Below are 10815 nucleotides of genomic sequence, written 5' to 3'. Positions count from 1 at the left end.
CTAAGTTTAGCCACTCCTCCAAGCTGACCATTGAAGGTAGCCATTAACATAATCATAACTATTGGGTGCGCATATGTGGTGGTATAAACTTCGGTGGTTAGGAAAAATCCCGCGTAGATCTAGCGGTCGGGTAACATGCAGCAGCATGTGATTGCGTTTCAAGCATTTGCAACCGATGGTTATGTATCCCGCTTGATCCTTCTTTGAATTTCCCTTTTATCAAGCGCTTTAATCCGCACCATTGATCTCACTTCTCCAGATCCAACAAATATCACGTCACCCGCTCGCCAACTAACCCGGACGATCTCCACCATCGATCTGTCCCGTCCGATCCAACGACTATCATGCAATATTGTGCATATTCTCGCACGACCGATATCATGTTGAGAGCGTGTGAGGAAAGTGGTTTCTTGTGCTACATGTCAACCTCTTAGACTAATCACATAAAATTTAGGAATACCGCTTCCCACCTTTAGGGTGTGTGAGATACCAGTTTCCACTTTTCGAATACTACCCATGTGCTTAATTCAGAACTTAAAGAAAGGTGCTTAAGGAAAGGTTTAGCACTTAAACCAAATTAATCTTGGTCAAAGTCCATAAATTGTAGTTTACTGGACTTTTTCAAATTGCAATAACTTCTTCATACGGTGTCGGTTTTTTGAACTGTACACGGCGCTAGAATCAAGAAGATGAGATCTATCTAGTCACTCAGGTTTGAAACTTTTTCAAACACTTTGAAATTTGAGCTATCATTAAGGTCCTAGATCAATATTTGATCACCTCGAGAGGTGGATGACTAGCTCTCATTAAATCCGTGCTAGAAAGAATTCTAGTATATTGGAATTCTATTTCAATGGTACCAAAAAGTATTCTCAAATTGATTAGAAAAGTGCACTTCAACTTCCTATCATCAAGTAGAAGCAAAATTAAAGGTATCACTCTAGTCAAATTGTTGTGTCTGGATACCTCGATGATAGGACCTAAAAGACATCCATATTTTTGGCTTTAGTAGGGAAAAAATTATGGAGATTATCATAGGAAAATTCTCTATGGTACAAAGTAGTTTATGCTAAATACTTTTTAAGGAAACTTTGTTGATTGGATCAAACCTCCCCATAAGCATTCCATTGGGTCGAATGTATGGAAAGCAATGGTTAGGGAATTCCTTTTGATTAGCAAGTGGACTACATGGAGGGTGGGATATGGTCATCAAGTTGGAATAGGCCTTGATCCATGGTTTAGTGTAAGTAACAATCATAGGCTATAGATCCCCTTTTAGATGAGCTCAAGAGATTTAACATTTCTCATCTAATTGACATCAAAATAAAAGAACCTCAATCTAGAGGAAATCAAGGATGGAAGTTTGTTAGGGACTTCAGATATTCGGAATATGTTGCAGAGGAATCAAAAAGATATGTTGGGATGCTAGTAGATTTTTTTTTATCTTAGGGGAAATTTACGTGACGCCACTTGCTAGTACATGAATCCAAAAATAGGTACATTCATGGTGAAACTCAAATATAATGCTTGGTTTTAAATTCAATTTACAAAATGCAAGCTTTGGTGGTGGAAGATAATATGGAAGATCAAAGCCCCATTAAAAGCCAAATTAACATCATGGTTGGTACTTAGTTATAAATTTCTTACATGGGACGAGCTCACCAAGTTAGTCTGGTTTGGGATGAACCAATGAACTCTATGCAAAAGGTAGGAAGAATATCACTCCCATCTATTCATGAGGTGCAATTATATGACATAGGTATGTGTTATTTTATGGTATGATTTCAAGAAAAAAACTCAGTGGTTTGGGGCTTCCCTCTTTGATGCATTCAATTTCTAGTGGTTAGGTAAGAAATTTGCTCCTTTCAAAGTTCTCCCATGTATTTTAACTGACTACATTTGGTTCTCCTGATATATATTTATATTCCAGAATAAATTTACTTCCCCAGAGGCTCGTCCAACAAAGGTGGCAACATTGGTGCATGAGTTCAAGTCTGATCCACATCCCAGGAAGCCAAAGATCGCAATTAGGCTAGAGATTGAATTTGAATCTCTTTAGGGGTATTTTGATGGGCCTATTTAGGGTTACCCCCCTCACTATGGTGTTGGGGTGGTCCTTTATTTAAACCACTCCCACTTCATATGCTATTGATACGCTCTAGGTAGGGGGTCTAATAATAAGGAAAGATTCATAAACTTGTGGTTTTTGTTGAAATTGGCTAAGAAGAAAGGCCTCTCAAGATTATAGGTGGAAATATATTCCAAACATGTCATCAATTGGGTCAATCACAGAGTAGAAGTCAACATTATTGGTTTGGATACCCTTCTCATAGACATATGGCAGTGGAAAATACTTTCAACCATATCACAGATTGCCACAATGTTTGGGACATCAATTGTCAAGAAAAGAACTTTCTCTTTCCGTTGGATTAGTTGGGATGCATGAATTTGTGGATAGTAAGAAGATTGAGTCGATGGTGACCAATCTCTCTTTCAATCTATTTTCTCTTTCTCTACTTTTTGGGTTTTAAGCTTAGCTGCTTGAAGAAAAGTATAAATACATGGGGCTCCTCCCCCTTGAGTTTTGTAACTAGATGATGGATAGTACCAAGCACAAATACTAGAAGATATGATTTTTTACTAGTTTTGATGTTGTAATTGTGGTGTTGCGTTTGTTGAGAAATGATAGAGGAAGACATATCTATATATATATATCTATATATATATATATATATATATATATATATATATATATATATATATAGAGAGAGAGAGAGAGAGAGAGAGAGAGAGAGAGAGAGAGAGAGAGTATCCAGGCAAATCCATCACATCTTGTTCGCTTATTAGCGGAGCCTAACCTAAGAGTCTCGAGGAGAATTAACCCCATGACCTCACATTAATGAGGTTGTTTAGTGATGGAAACTCGACCAATTGAGCTAACCCTCACAACTATATACATATATATATATATATATATATATATATATATATATATATATATATATATATATATATATAAAAGATTATTGTTATGATAAAATAAATAATTAATTAAATAAATAATGTTATTTTGTTTAATCACAATGTTAATGATTATTTAAAGAAATAATTGATAGCTTTTAAAAAAATTTCTTGTTAAAAAAAAATGGGAAGGAAATTCCTTTTGGTAAGTAAAAGTGTTTTCATTTCTTCAAATCACTTTTTACACAATATAACTTGAATAACACTAGGGAAACTAGACTAGACACAAATTTTTCATTTTCCTTGAGAGGCACACAAGAGTTTTACTAATAATGTGCCAAAACATAGACAAGTTTGTCTTTTGAAATACATGGCCTCTAAGGATATACTGGAAAAAAAAAAAAAAAATTGACTAGGATATGATAGTAAATAACCAAAGAACATATTTAACATTTAATATTAACCCCTAGTGGGAAACTCAGTTGGTGGTTTTTGTGATAATAAAGCGTTATGTACCATGAGATTCAAGGTTCAAATCCCCCCAAATTCCCCACGAGAAGTGTGTGAGGGTGATGTGGTTCACCTATATTTATAGTGGTAGTGGTTGAAATCAACCCCATGTCACATGAGTACGAGACAGACCCAGCTGTTGATTCCTCTAGTACAAAAAAAAAATAAGATTCAATTATTTTATGAGTTTGAGGCTTCCATAGGGATAAGATCCTAATTACCTCTTTGTTAACAACCTAGAGCAAGGGGAAGGCCGAGGAGGGCTTCAATTTTCCCTAGTTTTTTGTCCATGGAACACACTAACACCATCAGTTTGTCCAACTGAAGAAGTATACATTCTCTGATAGTGTTCCTATCCATCAACATGTGGCCCAACAACAAATTTTGATGCTAGTAAAGATAAATTATATGCATATAGTGATTTAGGTGATCACAAGAGTGGCTCATGTCCAAATCCCATCCTACCACCATAGAAAGAACCTTAGAGTTAGTAATGCATTGTCTCTCATTTGTAATCTCATGTTCAACTTGGGAAATTTCCCTTCAATGTGTATAGGAGTAAACTCACAATGATGTAGAATATTTTTGAGCCCATTGCTAGGCTTTGGGGTTTCCAATGTTCATGTAATAAGTGGTGCCATGGTGAACTCACACTGTCTATCTCATCAAGATCTCCACCTGAGAGGGGGATTGTAAGAAATCATAAAGAAAGAGTTATGAGGAACGATAATTCCATAGAGATGAGCTAACTGGAAGAGGAGGGTGAAAGTGGAGGAGACATATGAGGCTAGAGGGTGAGATTGTGTGCCAATAGAGGGGAGAGGACTTAGAGCTAGAAAAAACCAACAAGGAAAAACATAGCTAATGGCTAGGAAAAAATGAGGAAAAAGCAATAAAAATAGCTCTGACGGACCAAGGGAATGGCCTAAGCATAGTGAATTTAGTAAGGAAAACCGTTGAATTCATTGAGGAGGATGAATTGCTATAGAGGGAAAAACCTAAAGTGATATAGAAATTACCAATTCTCCTTACAAATACCTATGAACAACCCTAAAACTACCAAAATATATTGAATGTCATTAAACTGAATGTATATTATATTAGTGCTTACAAATACTTAGTCACTATCCTCATGTGCAAATAGATGGCTTGGATTTCCATCATAATTATTTGCCTCCTACAATTACCAATGTATAAAGTTGGAGTATGCTTTTAAATCATGCCAATCTTCCTTGTATGGGGAAATTTAATATCTTGATGATACTACAAATGCTAAGGGATATCCTCCATTAAACCAGACACAAGCAACATGACTGAAAAGAAAGTAATGTAATCATGGGGTATAGATAAATAAACACAAAGGGATGTGTTTTTTAAATTCATGGGAGGGAGACAATGCCACATGCCCCTCCTCTTGTAGTTGGTGGGGCATTGAGCATGTGCCCCCCATCTATCTCATGCTAGGCACCCCATCCAAAGAAAAATGAGATGGATATGAAATTTTAATAATTAAATGATTCGAGTCTTTTGGGGGGGGGGGTGGGGGAGATCTAAAATATTGAAATGGATATTGGGGGGAGGCCCCAATAGAAATACCAGGAAAAAGGAGATAACACATAGTAAATAAAACCATAAAGAAACTTTTTTTTATTAAAATATAGAATAATTGTAAAAGCTACATTGTGATGAACAATCTGTCATTTTATAAAATGTGACTTGTTACTTATAATCTTTCTTTAGTTACAATACCACATGTAAATTCCATGGGTGGGTAAATACCAAGGGTGAATGAATACCATGGGTAGACACCACTTACAATACCATGGGTGGATGTGTTGAAGAATCTAGGGAAAAGTAGTGTAGTGTGATTCTTCATTACTTGATAACAATTTGTGATTCACGTTTACAATTTATCTTCTTCTTCTTATTAGTGTGTGTGTTCCATTAAACTGCTATAAAAAAAATAACAAGAACACAAAGTTTGGCTCTCTACTAGGGACACAACCTCTCCACTATTGAGAGGAAAACCGTTTGTAATTTTTCCCTTATTGAAGCTTCTTATTTGAACAACTGCCAAACCCGAGACCCTTGACTAGGATATCCTCCAAGCAAAAGTAAAATCCTTCCTCTTTCTGCACTATAACTTCCAGCACATGGACCTCTATTTCCCGAAACTTTTCTCCTCAACACTTCGTCCTTCTTCTGCTGCATAGACTTCTTTTATTCTTAGGAGAAACCCTATAACATTAGGGCCTCTTTACTTCGTTATAGGGAGAAGATTCTTCGCTTTCCTTTGGATACCTTGTAGACCTAGATACACATCTGAATGAGGCCTCTAAGTGTACTACCTTCAACTGTTGTCAAATCCACAAAAGTTGACTTCTAAAATCTTCGCACGTGTGGACAGAAACCCTAAAAACACACTCCTTCTCATTGTCTTTTCCTTCTTCTTCACTGGTTGGGGAGGCCTTATAGTCCTTGTCTCTTAGCCCAAAACCAAGATACTTGTCACTGTAATTTCTTGTTGTAGGAAGCCTCCTTTATCTTCGCATGTGTGGTTGTTGATGCCCTAGAAAACGTCTCCTTGCCTTCGTTGTTCTGCCTCCTTATCTCATTGTCCTTGTAACCCTTTTCTTTGGCTTTTCTTCATCCTTCTTATTCCTCTTTCTTGCTTGTGGATTTCAGAGTGAAGTGATATCAAATGAGGAGTGGACAACCTCTATAAATAGAGGTTTGTCCCTCCTCTTTAGGCCAATTTGACTGTCCATTAGGCCGACTTGACAGTTACCCTATAATTCATCTTTTATTCATTATTTTGCTGCTAGGAGACTTCGTTGATGCTAGGAGAGGATTTGACTTGTCTTGGAGGTGTTCCCATGACCTTGTATATTGACATACATGATGTAACATGCCCTCAAAGGGTTTCATCATAATTACATTTTGACTTTGACTTTCTAGAAGCACTTTAAAATGTGCTTGACCTATTTTCAATGAGAAAGAAACTCATTGACAAATAATATAGAAATAATTTCTCTTTTCTTTAATAAATACAAATATCAAAATTACATTTATGAAGACCAAACCTAGTTACATTTCCTTCAATAGATGCCACTTACAATACTATGGGTGGATGAATTCCATGGGTGGATGAATACCATGGGTGTATAAATGCCATGGGTGAATGAATACCATGGGTAGATGCCACTTTCCATTCAGATCATTCCTCCCTCCTTAAGAAGTAATGGTCTCCATTGCATGAAGTTCCCTCTTGAGAAGCCTGTGTTAAATATGAAGAGCCACTAAAGAGAAGGTTTTTATGTGGTTAACCCATAAATGTGAACGAAGATCTGAGGATAGAGATATCTTGTAATGCTTGTGACCAACTGTGATACTGACAATGTGCGGCCTATCAAATGGACTTCGATGAAGTGTGCATTTGTGGATGACCTATAACTATGAAAAATGAATATTTGAGGATAGAGATACCCTATAATGTGTGTGACCAAATGTGATACTAATAATGTGTGGCCTAATAAATGGACTTTGATGACAAAGATTTTGTGCAGTTAACCCATAATCATGACGCAGACTGTTGATGAAGTAGAAGGTGCCTACATAGCCTGGGGTTGGAGGGTACGTCTCCAAAGAACCCAAGCAGGATGATGCTATGCTGAAATTGATGAATGTGAAGCAGGTACCTACTAAGGGTGGGAGGGCACGTCTCCAAAGGGAACCTGCTCCGAATGCTCCTCCAGATATAAAAACTAATTTAAAATGGGCATAACTAAGTCAATATAACTCAGAATCTTTATTATAACCTATTTTTGGAAACATAATGACCATTCTGCATCTTCTCATGTGATTGAAATCCCTATTTGGATGCTCTGGAAACTTAGATTCGTGCTGCAACTGTCCCGTCATCATAAAAGTTATGAAAAATTAGCTAATTTTAAATCAGTGATATCTCTCTCTTTTGAACTTTGATTCAACCAATTTGTTTTTTTGAAATTGGACAATTTTTCAAGAGGAGCTTAGATCTGTAATCATTTTTTGAAATTCTGCACAAAACTGCAAAAAATGATAGGAGAGTTGTCATCCACGAATTGCCATTAGAAAAATTTCTACAATAGAGTTTATTTTAAATAAGCGATATCTCTCTCATCCAAACTCTGATTCAGCTGATTTTCTTTTTGAATTTGGGTATTGTTTCGCAAAGAATCTAGATATGTTATTTGTTTTGGTAAATTTTACACCAAAAGTTTCATATTTGATTTGCAAACTCGCCACCCAAAAAATTCCTGCAAAAAAATAAAAAAAAAGAAAAATTCTTTTCACTTTGCCCAAGAAATTGCTTTGTGGAGGTCGTAGCATGCGCATGAAATTTGTTGCAAAACTTTGAAACTGAAATATGCATCAAACCCTCATTTCCATGGAGTCGTAACTTGAATATAATACCAGTGATCTAAATCTTGGGGAGAGGCCCCCAAGATATAAAATATTGAAATGGATCATTAAGGAGAGTCCCCCAACATCTGAAAATTGAAATGCCAGAAAAAAATGAGAGAACACATAGTAAATAAAACAACAAAGAATCTACCCGGATGCGGGTGATTTAATGAGCCGTTAATGCCCATACGAGCGACGCCGGCATCGGGCATCATCGTGGAGCAAGTAGGTGATTTATGCAGCGCATTAAATCCCATTAATGAGGAATTGGATGTACAGCATGCAGAGTAAGTTCTTTAAGATGATGAGCATACGATTCATTTTGATTGCCCAGAGCTCGACATTCTCTCTAGCTCATTCTAGCAGAGACAGTCCCGGTCGAATTGGTTCACAGGAGTTAGGTGCTGAGCTGAGCACTTGGAAGCCATCATGGCTCCATAGAAGCCCACATCTGGCCAGCCTCAAGCATTTAATTACGGTTCTTCTGGCTCGCATCTGGTATGGTCAATGTTTTTTCTTTTGGTATATAACTGTAATAGGTAGTGTTACGGTGTCTGTCGAAGCTGCTTGGGCAGGGTGGGGGACTCATTCAAACAATTTTGGAATTTATTTAGGGGTTCTGATTTCTTTCTGGGCGGTGCTTTCCCTGGGCGCTCTCTACTCTGAGTACTGTTATCCTCTGTTTATTTCAAATTGGGGTGGGTCGTTCTTCTTCCTCCTGCAACCCTTTTGTTCTATCAGTTTATCAATCATTGATGCTATGCCCGACGTCGAGGAATTTCCCAGAGGGGTAGTAGTTCAGGCACTCGTGGGGGTGTTAGAGGAAGGGGAGGTCATGTTCCATGACGCATTTCCCCGCTAGCTTCTGTCTCGCCGGCCTCACCATCATCCGACCACTCTGGTCCGTCCCTCTACAGTTCTTTCCACTCCTCCCGTTTCACATTTAAAATCAAGCTAAACAAGCCTACTATCTCTGCTATTGTCACAGTCATCTTCTCAGAGGAAGAAGATGACCTCTATGGCTTTGATGAACAATCCATGGATAGGACTCTCTCTCAGAAATCTAAGGATTCTCAAGGAAGCTTGGCAGAGGAAATTCTCAATCTTCCAGAGGTGTAGAACGCCGAAGGTCATGAAGAGGATGCGCATCTTCAGCAGACTCCTTCACACGAGGAGCTCATTCCTTGTGCTCCGGCGCAGTTCTCAGGCACTGTTCTGTATCCGGTGTTGCCTCCTAGTCGCAGTATTATGGATGTCGAAGATAATGTGATGATTGAATGGGTCAGCTCTCCTAGCAAAGCCAACGATGCAGATGCAGAAGTACCACCTCAGGTTCAAACAATCAACGGCGGAGAATGATGGAGCAGATCGGACGGACGGTGGAAGATTTCGGACGGCCCCTTTTTGCTGAACTTTATGTCCCGAAAAGTCAGAAATGATGACGTATGGAGAGAGCCACGCGTCAACAGGAGATTATATCGGGCCCGTTCATACAGAAACTGCCTGCTGGTCGATGGCGACCCGATATACTGGCGGTTTTGGCTAAGCAGTTTTGTGCTGCCGTTGTTGTCCACGTCTGCTTTTTTCTGTATAATTCTCTGTCGTCTTCTAGTTTTTGGTTTTTGGTGGTGGTGTCTAGTTCTACAGAGTCTTGGGCTCTCGTTTTTTAACTATATAAACAGACAGTTAAGAGCTGATGGCAGAAGTTTTTTTGACAGAGGGCTGGCTTTAGCCCCCTCAGAGGTTCCAACCTCTTTGTAAATATTTTCCTCTTTTATTTATACATAATAGAATAGTCTTTACTCAGAAAAAAATAAAAAACAACAAAGAATCTGTTTTTTTTCAAATAGAAAATAATTGTAAAAGCTACACTGTCATGAAAATTTTGTCCTTTTACAAAATGTGACTTGTTACTCTCGTTTTTTTTAATTACACTATCATAGGTAAATTCCACTGGTGGGTAAATACCATAGGTGAATGAATATCATGGGTAGATGTCACTTACGATATGATGGGTGGATGCCACTTACAATACCATGGACAAATTCTATGGGTGGATGAATACCATGGATGGATAAATACCATGGGTGAATGAATACCATAAGTAGAGTTTCCATGCGGATCATTAAAATTAGTTAATTTAAATTTATAAATTAAAAAGAGTGAATTGTGATATTTATTTTTAAGAATTATCTATTACAATGAAAATATATATTTTAAAATTGCTCCTTGATGATTAAGTTAATTTCTTTAATTTTTAAATTAAAACCAATCAATTACGATATTAATTTTTATGAATTATTTATCCTAATATATATTTTTTAATTATGGGGAAAGTTTGATGTTTCTTTTCTCATATAGTTATTTATATGGATTATTAATTAAAATTTTCCTTATTTGATATAAAGACACTATCCATGTTTTTTTTACATCTATTTGTTTTATTTTTTATTTAATCTTTTTTCTTTTCATTTGTTAATTCAATAATTCATTTTTTTATTTTTATTTTTTATGATTAAGCATATGAAAGTGTATATAATTTTTTTTTTTATTTGAATCGAAAAACATATATTTTTAAATCATTAAATTTATTTAAGTTGTATAAATATTTGATAAATAATTAACATTAAAAATAAAAATAGATTAGAACAATAAATGTGGGAGGACTATATATAGTCTTAGAGAAAACCTTGAACATATTTTTGTTTGGAGTCTAGGACATAGGACATATGACAAGAAACCATGTGGAATCATAAGCCTTGTTTTAGGGGGTCACTTTGGCACTACATCTATGCCATTCAAAGTTAAATTCAATTAGTGACTCTAATATCTCTAATATTATTATTTGCAATGTGATTAAAGGAACATCTCCAAAGAACCATATGTTGACAAGTATTT

Source organism: Pinus tabuliformis, chromosome 8, assembly GCF_031772625.1.
Source record: "Pinus tabuliformis cultivar Carrire ecotype Pingquan chromosome 8, CPIR1, whole genome shotgun sequence".
Lineage (NCBI taxonomy): Eukaryota > Viridiplantae > Streptophyta > Pinopsida > Pinales > Pinaceae > Pinus > Pinus tabuliformis.
Note: the sequence above shows the minus strand (reverse complement) of the source record.